General features: G+C 35.2%; 1 pseudogene; it reads right to left on the bottom strand.

Moving 5' to 3' along the window:
- The window catches only part of LOC109080405, a 40,049-nt pseudogene that overhangs the window by 19,251 nt on the left and 8,474 nt on the right, over positions 1-12,324 (bottom strand).

Raw genomic sequence — 12,324 nt, 5'->3', positions numbered from 1 at the left:
GGCAGCTTACTAGGATTTGGAACAGAACAATAAAACTTATCCAGTAATGCATGTCTCAGTACCATAAAAACAAAAGTGGTCGCAAGCTGTCTGATAAAATACTTATGATGAAATGAAGGCAGAGCAGATAAAAAGCAAATGGTCTTACTCTCGATGATGTCACCCAGGCCCTGGGCATAGAGGAGGTCCTTCAGACGGGACACCTCATCTTTCAGCTCACGCACCAGGCGGTTATTAGGATCTTCATTGATCACAGCATTACAACGGATCTGCTTAGCCCTGTCTCTGCATACCCTGAATCACATACAAAGTGGACAGATGGTAAAGAAGAATAAACAAATGGTAATATATGTAAAAGTGTGTTTTAATAATGCTGCTTTCTTATGGCTGTTGCATTAGATATATACACATACTGTATAATAATGAAAAAAAAAGATTTTAGAGAGACTCTAATGCACACACACACACACGCACACATACACACACACAGACACTGACAGGTGCCCAATTACTTTGCTCAGTGGTATTACTGCACACCAGCATCTTTGAAGTGCATTTGGGAGGCAGGTGTGTTAAGAGAGTACAGGAACATTCTCAATTTGTAACATACTGCTGTACCCTTCAGCTCATTAACTAGCTCATTACCAACCTCAGAGAAAACTGGTGTTTTATTGGAGCAGAATACCTGAGAGTACTGAGGGTTTCATCATAGTTGATATCGGCAGGACTGAGAGCCGCCACCATTGCGGTGCGAGAGTTGCCACCTGCAAAGGTCAAAGGTCAAGTACTTCAGAGTGACAATACATGAAAATCCTGTTTCATGTGACAGAACACCCTGATACATACCCAAGTTCTCTCTCAGTAGCCAGGTCAGTACAGAATCCCTGTAAGGAAATAAAACTTTCTACTTTCTTCTTCTTTTTATTCTGTGTGAAAAAAAAAAATAAAAAAATTATATTATATTACATTATGTTATATTTAGATAGAATATAGATAGACAGACAGAGAGAGAGAGAGAGAGATCGATAGATCGATAGATAGATCGATAGATAGATCGATAGATAGATAGATAGATAGATAGATAGATAGATAGATAGATAGATAGATAGATAGATAGATAGATAGATGTGTCATAGTGTTATACCTTGTTTGAGCCAGAATCCTGCAAAAATAAGTGATAAGATAAATTGCAGGTGATTAAACTGACACACATTGAACTTTTTATGCAGACATCCTCAAGGCTCACAGCACAACAAAACACTTACCACCTCTGCCAGAGCTGAAATGACTTTTCCCAGGGTGGTGAGTGATTTATTGATGTTTGCCCCTTCCTGGGAAGAAAAGATTAGGTAGAAAATAGAATTACAATTCCAAACTAGAATGAAGTGGAGTACTGGTCAAAATGCCAGCATGCTCTCTGAGCACTGATAGCAGGAAGTAATGGTGGAGAGAATTACAGAATAAAGGGAGAAAGAGAGAGAGACATTTGTCAATGTTATAAAAGATAGATGTACTGTAGATACTGAGGGAGTTAAATAGAGGGCATGAAAGGTCAACAGACAATGGGGGATAGGAAGTGGACTTGGAGAGCTAATATATATATAGATAGATAGATAGATAGATAGATAGATAGATAGATAGATAGATAGATAGATAGATAGATAGATAGATAGATAGATAGATAGATAGATAGATAGATAGATAGATAGATAGATAGATAGATAGATAGATAGATAGTCACCTTGAGCCGTGTGCCTTTGGCTCCAGTGGAATCAGCTCTCTCACTGCCGGCTAAATCCACCAGACTGATTTTGCTGACCTGCCAGAAAAGTTCAGGAGAGGTCAATAATGAACATGCTGAGAAATGGACAAGCCCATATCACCTTTCCCAATACCCCCACCCCCCCCCCCCCCCACACAAAAAAAACCTCCCAATGTCAAACGTCATCCATACAGCCTTGTATAAGGGTGGAGACAAGTGGCCTAACCTCTCACTCTAAACAGAGCTGTTTATTGTGACTGACAGGGTCAGTAATATGCAACAGCAGCATGTACCTTTTCTGAAGTGTTGGTCCTGTCTCAGAGTCATAACGCTTCTGGGTGAAGATGATGTTTGAAGACAGCGTGTGAACGGCTGCTGGGGGGTCTCATTCATGGTAGTGGCAGCTACAGTCCTGGATAACAGAATTTCACCATTCAGAAATGTAATTCATATTGAGTTTTCAGGACTCCCAATCTATGTGAGGAAGTGCTGGTGTATTTAGAGTTTTTCACAGGTCTCTTTTAAATCATATTACAGCATTTGCGCTAACTTCTACTTCTGTGAATCATCTGATTCCTGATCCTGAACTGAAGTTTAACAGTCAACACAATGTTTTCCTGATGTATTTAGATCCCATCTCTAATGTACAGTACTATTCAAACATTTGGGGGCAGTACAATTTTTGTTATAAATAGTCATTCAGAAAGGAAGTAGAAAACCTGTTTTCACCATTGATAATAAGAAATGTTATTTTGTTACTTGATGCTGTGATGGCTATTGAAAATTCTGTTTTGCCATCACAGGAAAAAAAAAAAAAACATTTTAAAACACATAGAAAGACATTTATTTTAAAATTGTAAGACAATTTTTACTGTATTTTTGATCATGTCTTGTGAGCATTTAAGACTTCTTAGTTCCAAGGTGTGTCTGATTAGTTCCCAGGTGTGTCTCCTTAGTCCCTCGTTAGCCTGTCTTTAAAACCCATGTCCTTTCAGTCTGTGTTGATTGGGTCTACAAGTCAGTATGTGTGTCTTCCGCCTGTGTTGGTTTAATAAAACTCTCCTGATTATTCTTGACTCAGTGTTCCTTCTGGCAGCGTAGCGTGACAACACTGCACAGTACATTCCTTTTTTTTTGGGGGGGGGGGGGGCACAAAATTTTAGACCTCCTAATTATTTATTCCATTAATTAGCTGCCGTCTGTTGTGCCAAACATCAACTTACATAACAGGCTAAATGTACTGTATAGTGTAGGAGGAAAGTGTAGTGTATTGGCAGGGGTGCAGCTCAACACCTTAGAGATTAGAGAACCGTTGACTGACGCTAACACAATGCCACCTGGAATTAAATGGTCCATTTGTTTCCATGATGATAAGCCCGTATAATAAATAAATATTTGTTTGTTTGTTTTTCTTTCAATGTGGCCTTGAAAAAACAACAAATGTGACCAGGACTGTACTGAGGAGTGAGACTAAAGGTCTGTGCAGCAAAAAGGCTGTTGTTGGTTATTTCTAGAAGCCAGAATAGAATAGAACAGAACAAAACAGAACATTTTCACATTGTGCCACATTGTGCCACATTGTAGCAGCTCTGAGATTCTACTTTAAGCTGATCATGTCCTCAGACTCAGAAATGATTTGTTTCTATGGCAACCCTCAAAATCTCAAAATATCCATGTACGGCTTTTAGAAGACAGCATATAATTTGATGACTACATTAAATCACCTCTATTTGCTCTTGCTAAATGTTTAAGTATAAAGAAAAGCAATGCACCTGGCTATAGAATGTAAACTGGCTAAAATAAAATGGCTTCTTGAACAGAATTCAAAAATGAGTTTAGGTCAGGTGACTATCTTTAGTTTTTGTGGCAGAATCCATTTAGGCTTCATTGCACCATAAACTTTCATAAAATTCTAAAATAATTTTTTTTTGATAATTAGAAAGTTCAAAAGAACAGTATTTATTTAAATTTCTCAATTTAGTTTTTAAAATATAAAACATTTTAAATGTCTTCACTGTCACTTTTAATCAGTTTAAGGTGTCCTGGCTTAATACAATATTAATGTCTTTTAAACAAAAATCTTACTGGCCCAAATTTTGAACAGTAATGTACATGAATAGTTTTTAACTGTTGGAAAATTGTAATTACAGTCATACAGATATGATTTGAACACTTCATAACAATAGAATAGAATAGAATAGAATACCTAGCCTTATTCCCTGAGTCCATCAGGTCTTGAATGTCGTTATATGATGTGACGGCGAGTTTGGAAAGATCCTCAACATACGGGCCCAGTAATGGGTGCTCTCGCACACGCAGATTTCCTTTGTTTTTTGGGTTCAGAAGATCTCGTACTCTTTCACAGTAAATTTCCATATAACTAACCTGAAGGGACGAAAATAATAGACTGTAAAAAGCCAAAAAAAAATACTCTAATTGAGAATTAAAACAAAAAATCATATACAAAATGTACAATGAAAAATTTTTTTTTATCACAATAACTGTGATAACAGGGCCCAGATTCATCAAAACTGCCGTACATAAAGTTGCTTTGGAATTAAGCTGCACAAAGATTTGAAACAGAAAAAAAAGGCTTGGCCAAGATCTTACCTCCACAGAATAGGACATGTTGTTATCGGTATTTTTGCCATTAATCTTGGTGAAAAGGTCTTCACACAGCTGATGGTTAGGATGGAGCGGAGAAGAGGAAAGAGACAGACATAATAGAGAGTTTAATAAGTGAATGATCATTTTCTTACTGTGTACTGCTCAGCTTGGTGTTTACATGTTATTTAATTCTTGTTCACACTGCCTCTGAATACCTTATTATTTTCCTGTTTATACAGCAATGCCAATGTGGCGGGAGAGACAATGTGTGCTTTACATACACAAAAAGGCCACTTTTGCAGCTGAAACTTGGCATATAAGTGCTTAAATTGACATTAAGAAATGTTTTTTCTTCTTCATATTTGCTTATCTTTTTTACCAGTGGAATGATCCCCTCCTGGTCCTTCTCCTGTTTGCCCATCATGGTATAAGATTTACCAGCCCCAGTCTGGCCGTATGATACACACAGACGTTGTAGCCCTCAACGGAATGAAGTAACATTTCCTCTCCAATGTCTCTGTACACCTGCTGCTGGGAGGCATAGTTGATATCTTCTGGCTGTGGATAGATAAAGTGAAATATATATGTGACCCTGGACCACAAAACCAGTCTTAAGTATAAATTTTCCGAAAGCTGAATAAATAAGCTTTCCATTGATGTATGGTTTATTAGGATCAGACGATATTTGGCCGAGATGCAACTATTTAAATATCTAGAATCTGATGTTGCAAAAAAAATCTAAATATTGAGAAAATCAACTTTAAAGCTGTCCAAATGAAGTTCTTAGCAATGCATATTACTAATTAAAAATGAAGTTTTTTATAGATTCACGGTAGGAAATTTACAAAATATTTTCATGGAACATGATCTTTACTTAATATCCTATTGATTTTTGGCGTAAAAGAAAAATCTATAATTCTGAACCATACAATGTATTTTTGGCTATTGCTACAAATATACCCCAGCGACTTAAGATGGTGTTGTGATCCACAGGGTCCACATATGATCTTTGATCATTTGAAGGCATTACTTCTCTCATCTTTTAAATGCAACATGTTTAGTGTATTTCATTGCAAGCAATGCTGATTTTTCTAAATTTCATTTCAGTTTGATGTCTTTTTTTTTTGTAGTAGTTTCTGACTCACTGAGGTGTGTGACCAGTAGGAGTAATCAAAATTGAAGCTTTTGGTTTCTTGTTGGGTGCTTTGGGGTTGATGATGGCTGAAAGACACAGAAAAAGAATGGCAGAGAATTAGTAAAGTTACAATAAAATGTGTTTTTGAGATCCTGAGTGGACATCTCAGCCACTAAATGGCTGCCACAAAGTCAATAAGCGCTGAGTCATTGTAGTTTTGTCTAAATGGGTCCATGCGGATGTGCTCTAAACCCAGCTGTTTCTCACCAGCAGTAAATGAACAGCCATCACAGGGAGACAGGAATCACACCAGACAGCAATTACATTAATTTGAATATGGTAATTGGTGTAAAATGAAAATGACCTACTAAGCGGGCATCTTCACAGGAAGATTTGAGTCATCTGAACTTACATAGTCAAAGTAAATGCTGTTTAAGGGTACATACTACTTATATAAAACAAAAACTGACAGTCCTTTTTTAACCTTAATACAGTATAAAAGTTTGGAAAAAATGTTTTAAATGTTTTTTTTTCATTTAAGTCTTTTAAGCACAAAAAAACAATAATATATGTGAAATTTATTAGAGTTTAAAATAACTTTTCTATTTTAATAAATTTTAAAATGTAATTCTTCTTGATGGCAAAGCTGAATTTTCACCAGCCATATCTGCAGTCTTTAGTGTCACATGATTCTTTAAAAAATCATAATATGAAGATTTGAAGCTCAAGAAACATTTCTTATTATTATTGATGTTTAAAATAGTTGTGCTGCTTTTTTTTTGGAAACTGTAATACATTTTTTCTGTTTTTTTTTTTTTTTTTTTGAAATAGAGAATATTTGTAACATTACAAATGCCTTTACTGTCACCTTTGATCAATGTAATGTGTTGTTTAATAAAATATATATAAGTATAACAAAAATTACTGACCCCCCACCTCTTAAACAGTCATGTATACTGTATACAGTAATCTGTCATTCAAACCAAAATTAAACCTGAACATTTTTTGTTTTGAACAATTTAAATCATGCTAAAAAGTTATGATGTAAAATTAATAAGATGTATAAAAAATTCTGAACTATTTCTAGCTCACTAATAAAACGATCAAATGAATCACATCGATTAAGTGATCTTTGCACAAAATGTTACACGTTCTTGCTTCCACTGAAGTAAAAGATGCTACAGTATGTGGGACATCCCAAATCATGCTAATATCTCTCTGGACATTAATTTATAATACAGTGGAAGTCAATAAAATAAAGTTGGAGATGGAGGTAGTGGACACACACTGGAAGTATTGTCACAGGAACGAGGTGAGCAGCCCTGTAAATACTGTGTATTAAAAGAACTCACTCCTCCTGAACTTTCCTTTTAAAAGCCAATTTTACCAACAGAGAGGTTTCTTTGCACCATACTCCACAAAAAGCATAAACATACAGTATGTAATTAACACAGATAAAATAATGCTCTGCACTTGAGAAAGCTAGAACTATCCCACTAAAAATCTGCATAAAATGAATGCACAGCCATTATATAAGAAACATGCATTGCCAAAAACTCTCTGCATCATGGAGGAAACAATTTAAATGGACTTGGATCTTGTGAAAACATGAAGGACAACTGTACAATTTTCATCTACTTACAGAGCAATAAACAGTCACTGAAATCATGTACCTGCATTTAAACTGTCTATATAGTCACTTCCTGATGCTTATTAGTAGCTCAGAACATCATTAACGGAACGTCTTCCGTCAGTCTTACTCACAGCCAGCCCACACACAAAAGTGCAGACGCTACAGTCAGGAGTCTGACAGGCAGCATGAGCTCTGACAGAACATACCGTCTCTGTTCTGAAATACTGTCATATGGTGGGATGTGCAAGACCCAAAGCCAAAACTTTTAAATAAACTGTTTTAAATATTCTTAATCAACCATGAAGGAAAAAGCCACAATTACCATGGAAAGAACATTTGAAGTACACATATTTTCAGAGTATATGGTTGAGCAACCATTACTGGACTGAGAATTTTATTTAGTCAACCAGTGATGAGGAAAGCTTTTCTGAACACACACACACACAGGGCATTTTCACATGCATAACTAACACAAACAGACAACAAAAAGCCATAAGATAAATGTGATGAATTAATTTTCCACCAATCCACAAAGCGTGTTCTGATCTCAAAAAGGGTGATTCAAGAATGACCTTCAGAGAGTCAATAGGTTGTGAAGGATTTTCTGCACTAAGCAAACACTTATCTTGGCTCTCCAGGGAAACTTAAGTCAATGAACAGAAAAGAATTTTATTACATGCTGTGGTACATTGATCTATGTATTTCATTTAATCACACACAAGCAATATGATCTAAATGGGGAATTGTCTAAAGTGACCACAATAAGCCCAAAATCATACACTATTAAAAAATACTGTAATATGTATATATACATATATGTTTTTCTTTGTGTGTGAAATTGCTGCTGCATATACTTATAATTTGGCCTTACTAACAATCCCATAATTCAGCTCTTTGGCTGTTAAATGATTGGTTAACCCCAAAAATGACAATTGTCTTTTACTCACCTCATGCTGTTACAAATTAAAACACTTACACTTACACAAAATTTCTCCTTTTGTTGCAGACAGAAGAAAGTCATACGTGTTTGGAGTAAATGGTGACAGAAAAACAAATTAATTTCATGCAAACAATGGATTTGTTTTCTCCAAAAGGCAAGCTTGCGGGATACTATTTTGTTCTTTAATAATGCAGGACTATTTAAATTCTAAATGCTGTGAAAAATGTGATTTGAGCACTTTATAATTTTAATACTGACTTTTAGTGCCAGTAGGCCAGCTACATCACAAGAAAACATTTCTGAACTTCATAGATGCATCATCACAGTTTCAGATACAATATAAAACATATTTATGACTCTTTCTCTTCCTTTCTTCCTTCAAAAAAAACATACACACACACACACACACACACACACACACACACGCACACAGAGCTGCCAAGTAACAGAAGGACATCATGTCATTGCATAATACCTCATGTAAATCCCTGCTCTACTTTTCATCTATATCATTCAAGCAAAGCTCATGCCTGGAAAAAAAAAATATATATTCATCTGCTAACTAAAGCATGCATAGTACAACTGACCTCCAAAAATGATAAAATCTACTAATATCCTATAAAAAACAGCTTAAAATATTATTGACCAATTATTTGGTTTTCTCCTTCAACTCTCATACACTGTAGCTCCAGTTAAAACCATCAAAACATACTTTGAGCATGTGATTTTGAACGGCACATATATTAAGCACCATCCTGGGGCCATGTTATACAACACAGGAAGCCCAATTCTAAAATGGCCAACCATACTTAAGGAGTTAGAGTGAAATAATTCATTCACTTGTGTCACTAAAAGGACCAGACCCTTTTACCCAGTCTGTGCATGTGTTTATAGCAAACCGCCTCTAGGGAAGTTCAGTACTGGCTGTACATCAGAGTATATGAGTTATAATAATAGCACCTCATAGCCCAGGGGACATCATGCGTCATCGGTACAGAAGCACTGCCATGTTAAATCTACTCTTCTTGCAAGTTGCAAAATTGTATTTGTATGTGAGTGTGCCAAATAGTGAAGGAGGAGGAATGCTTTAAAAAGGGAATTAAATGTTTATGCACCTGTTACATTTTTTTTACAAAATTATTGTAAATTAAATAATTAATTAATTGTAAAATAAATGTCCAAATTAAAATAAGTTTGAAAATGACAAGTTCATTGTGTACTTTTAAACATCTTGATAGGTTTAATAGGTTTGGGATTCCTATACTGTATCTAATATATATATATCTATAGAGAGAGAGAGAGAGAGAGAGAGAGAGAGAGAGTTGTTTTTTTAAGAAATAAATATATTTGTATCAGATGTAGACTATGAAATGAACCATGCACAACAATTTTTTTAATTATTTAATTTTATTTATTTCATTAATTTTGCATTTGTTTTATTTTATTTATTTATTTAATGGGTTATTATTAAACAAATAAAAAAGTAGTATGGATATATATATATATACACACACACACACACACATATATATATATGTATGTGTTTGTGTGTATGATACACATGAATTCCTAATGCTTCAGATTGTTTTTTTGTTTGTTTGTTTATTATTATTATTATTATTATTATTATTATTATTGCGCAAAAGTGTTCAACATTCGACATTCAGCTGTCACGTTCTCAAAACAATCATTGCTAATGATTCCAACAACCAAACGTATGTGTTCTGTTTCTAGGAGCCAAGCAGGTCATGTTCTGGAAACTGTGATGGGTTTGGAGTCCACTAACCAATCAAACCAATCAGTGCTAATGATGCTAACCTTGAGATGCCACTGCCTGAATTATTCATAGCAGTCAGAGTGTCTGATTTCATGCTCCTGATCTGTTATACTCCAGCATGAGTAAGGTTGTTAATACACTTTTTTTTTTCAATAATGGTCCTGTGCTGTGAATACCAAACCTCTTTTCTCTTCTCTCATAATCGCTCCTTTCCTCTGCTCTCAATAATGACCCTTCTTAGCAAGGGTGGTTACATCAGCGTCCTGACTGAAGTGGTAAATTCACAAACCTAATAAGGAGAATGATTTTTATTCAGTTTTAATGCCCAGAAGAGGGCAACTGCTGACGTTGGTGTGCAGGTGAGATGGAGATTTTGGGTTTTTAGGATTTTAGGTTTTCATTGAGTATGAATGTGTGTAACAGTCTATAACCAGTGTGTACATCTACTAAAGGTCAACAAAAGGTTACGTTGAATGGTGACCTTAAAAACCCCTTTTCCGTTTAGCTAGTTGACTATATATAATTTTTATTACAGAGAGCTGAATATATGTAATTTTCCATTATAGCCAGATGACTATTCACCATTTTACCATTACAGCCAGATGATTATGCATCAGACTTAATATGATCAGATTAATCTTAATGAAAACTGCCAAGGAAGGTAAAGACTACTTCACCAAGATGCACTAAAATACCTTTATGAGAGGAATGGTCTGCTATCTACCACGCTGTTGTTTAAGACGGCTTCACACTCAGTTTTGATATTTGTGAGACAAATTTCAGGCAAAATCATAAAATATTTATCTTTTTGTAGGGAAAATTAGAAATTTTGATCAATTACTATGACATGCTCATGGCTGTTTTGTTTTGTGAAATAATTATCTTGCTATAAGAAAAAAAAGTTAATTCCTTGATTGATTAGCGTGAAATGCGATAAATCTCTGCGATACATCTTAGCCTCTGATGAATGCCTGTTGTAAATATTGCATTAAGGTCATGCAATTCAATTGCTCCTTTGCTGTCAACAGGATGACTGGGACCAATGTCTTGCCTGAAATGTGTACTGCACATTCTGAAATAAAAGATCACCGATGTCACACAGTAGAGATGTAACGATTCACTCAACTCCACAATGTGATACGATTCACTATACTGATTTCATGAAACTATTTTCTCATAATTTTTTAAAGGTGTCATATGATGCGACTTCAATTTTTCCTTTCTCTTTGGAGTGTTACAAGCTCTTTGTGCATAAAGATGATCTGCAAAGTTGCAAAGACTAAAGTCTCAAATCCAAAGAGATATTATTTTTAAAAGTTAAGACTAATCCACTCCCTACTAAAACACATCGTTTAAACACGCCCCCACATGTCTACGTCACGGTGTGGTAAGATTTGCATAACACTGCCCAAATGCTCATGCAAAGAAAGAAGACATAGCTTTTATTCTCGCTGTAGTATTATTTTTGCCGCCGCCGCCATGTCATGGAGATGCTGTGTGTTTAATTGTAAAAGCGAAACTACTTTGTTTGGCCTTCCAAAAGAGGACGATATCAAAGGCTGTTCTATAAAGTGGGGCAGTTCCAACTTTGCAAGGATGGTCTGGCACTTCTGAAAAGTAATTTTTTTTATATTTAAAGAATTTGCCACTGATGATTCAAACGCGAGTTTTAAGCAGTGTAGAGTAGCACTTGTTGTTTGTTGTTTCTCCGATCACAAATGCAGACATGCTTTTATGTTTACGCAACATGATATGCAACACAAGGTGTAAAAACACAGTATAAGTCATTATAATCAGTAATTATGTCCCCACTGTATGCAACAAATGCCTCGTTTGTGATGGGTTTTATTGGTTTTGTCTCGCTGTGCCGGGAGAAGGGCATCACAGTATGTTAAGTGTTGAACTTCACAAGCTTGAGGTATTCGGCCAATCACAATGCACTGGACTAGCTGGCCAATCAGCATACACCTCGCTTTTCAGAATGAAGAGCTTTAAAAAATTTGATGCATTTCAGAAAGGTGGGGCATAGAGGAGCAACAATAATGTACATTATGTGGAGAATAATGTGTTTTTTGAATCTTAAACCGCATAAATATAATGTTCTTTTTAGAAACATCATATGATCCCTTTAAAAACAAAATTACATTTAAGACAAATTATAAATGAAAAGTTGTCCTTTTATTTTTGCTTGGACAAAATGTTGCACATTTCTTTGTGAAATTGAAATATGTCAAATAACAAAACTAAATTGAAATTTTAAAACAAACCCCAAATGCAATCAAATAAAAAAGACAAAAAGTCTCTTCATATAAACAAAGTAAGGCTTTGCCTGTGCTCTTTCCATTCAAAATTAGAGGCAACCACTGCACTTTAATCACGATCCAAACAAAGATGCTGAATACATGCAGCACAAGCAGTTTTTAATCTAAAATAGATTGTATAATTTGAAATTTTAAACAAAAAACAGAAT

The sequence above is a fragment of the Cyprinus carpio genome, chromosome A6 (assembly GCF_018340385.1).
Source record: "Cyprinus carpio isolate SPL01 chromosome A6, ASM1834038v1, whole genome shotgun sequence".
Lineage (NCBI taxonomy): Eukaryota > Metazoa > Chordata > Actinopteri > Cypriniformes > Cyprinidae > Cyprinus > Cyprinus carpio.
The sequence above is the reverse complement of the archived record's forward strand: the minus strand, read 5'-3'. Positions and strand labels throughout refer to the sequence as shown.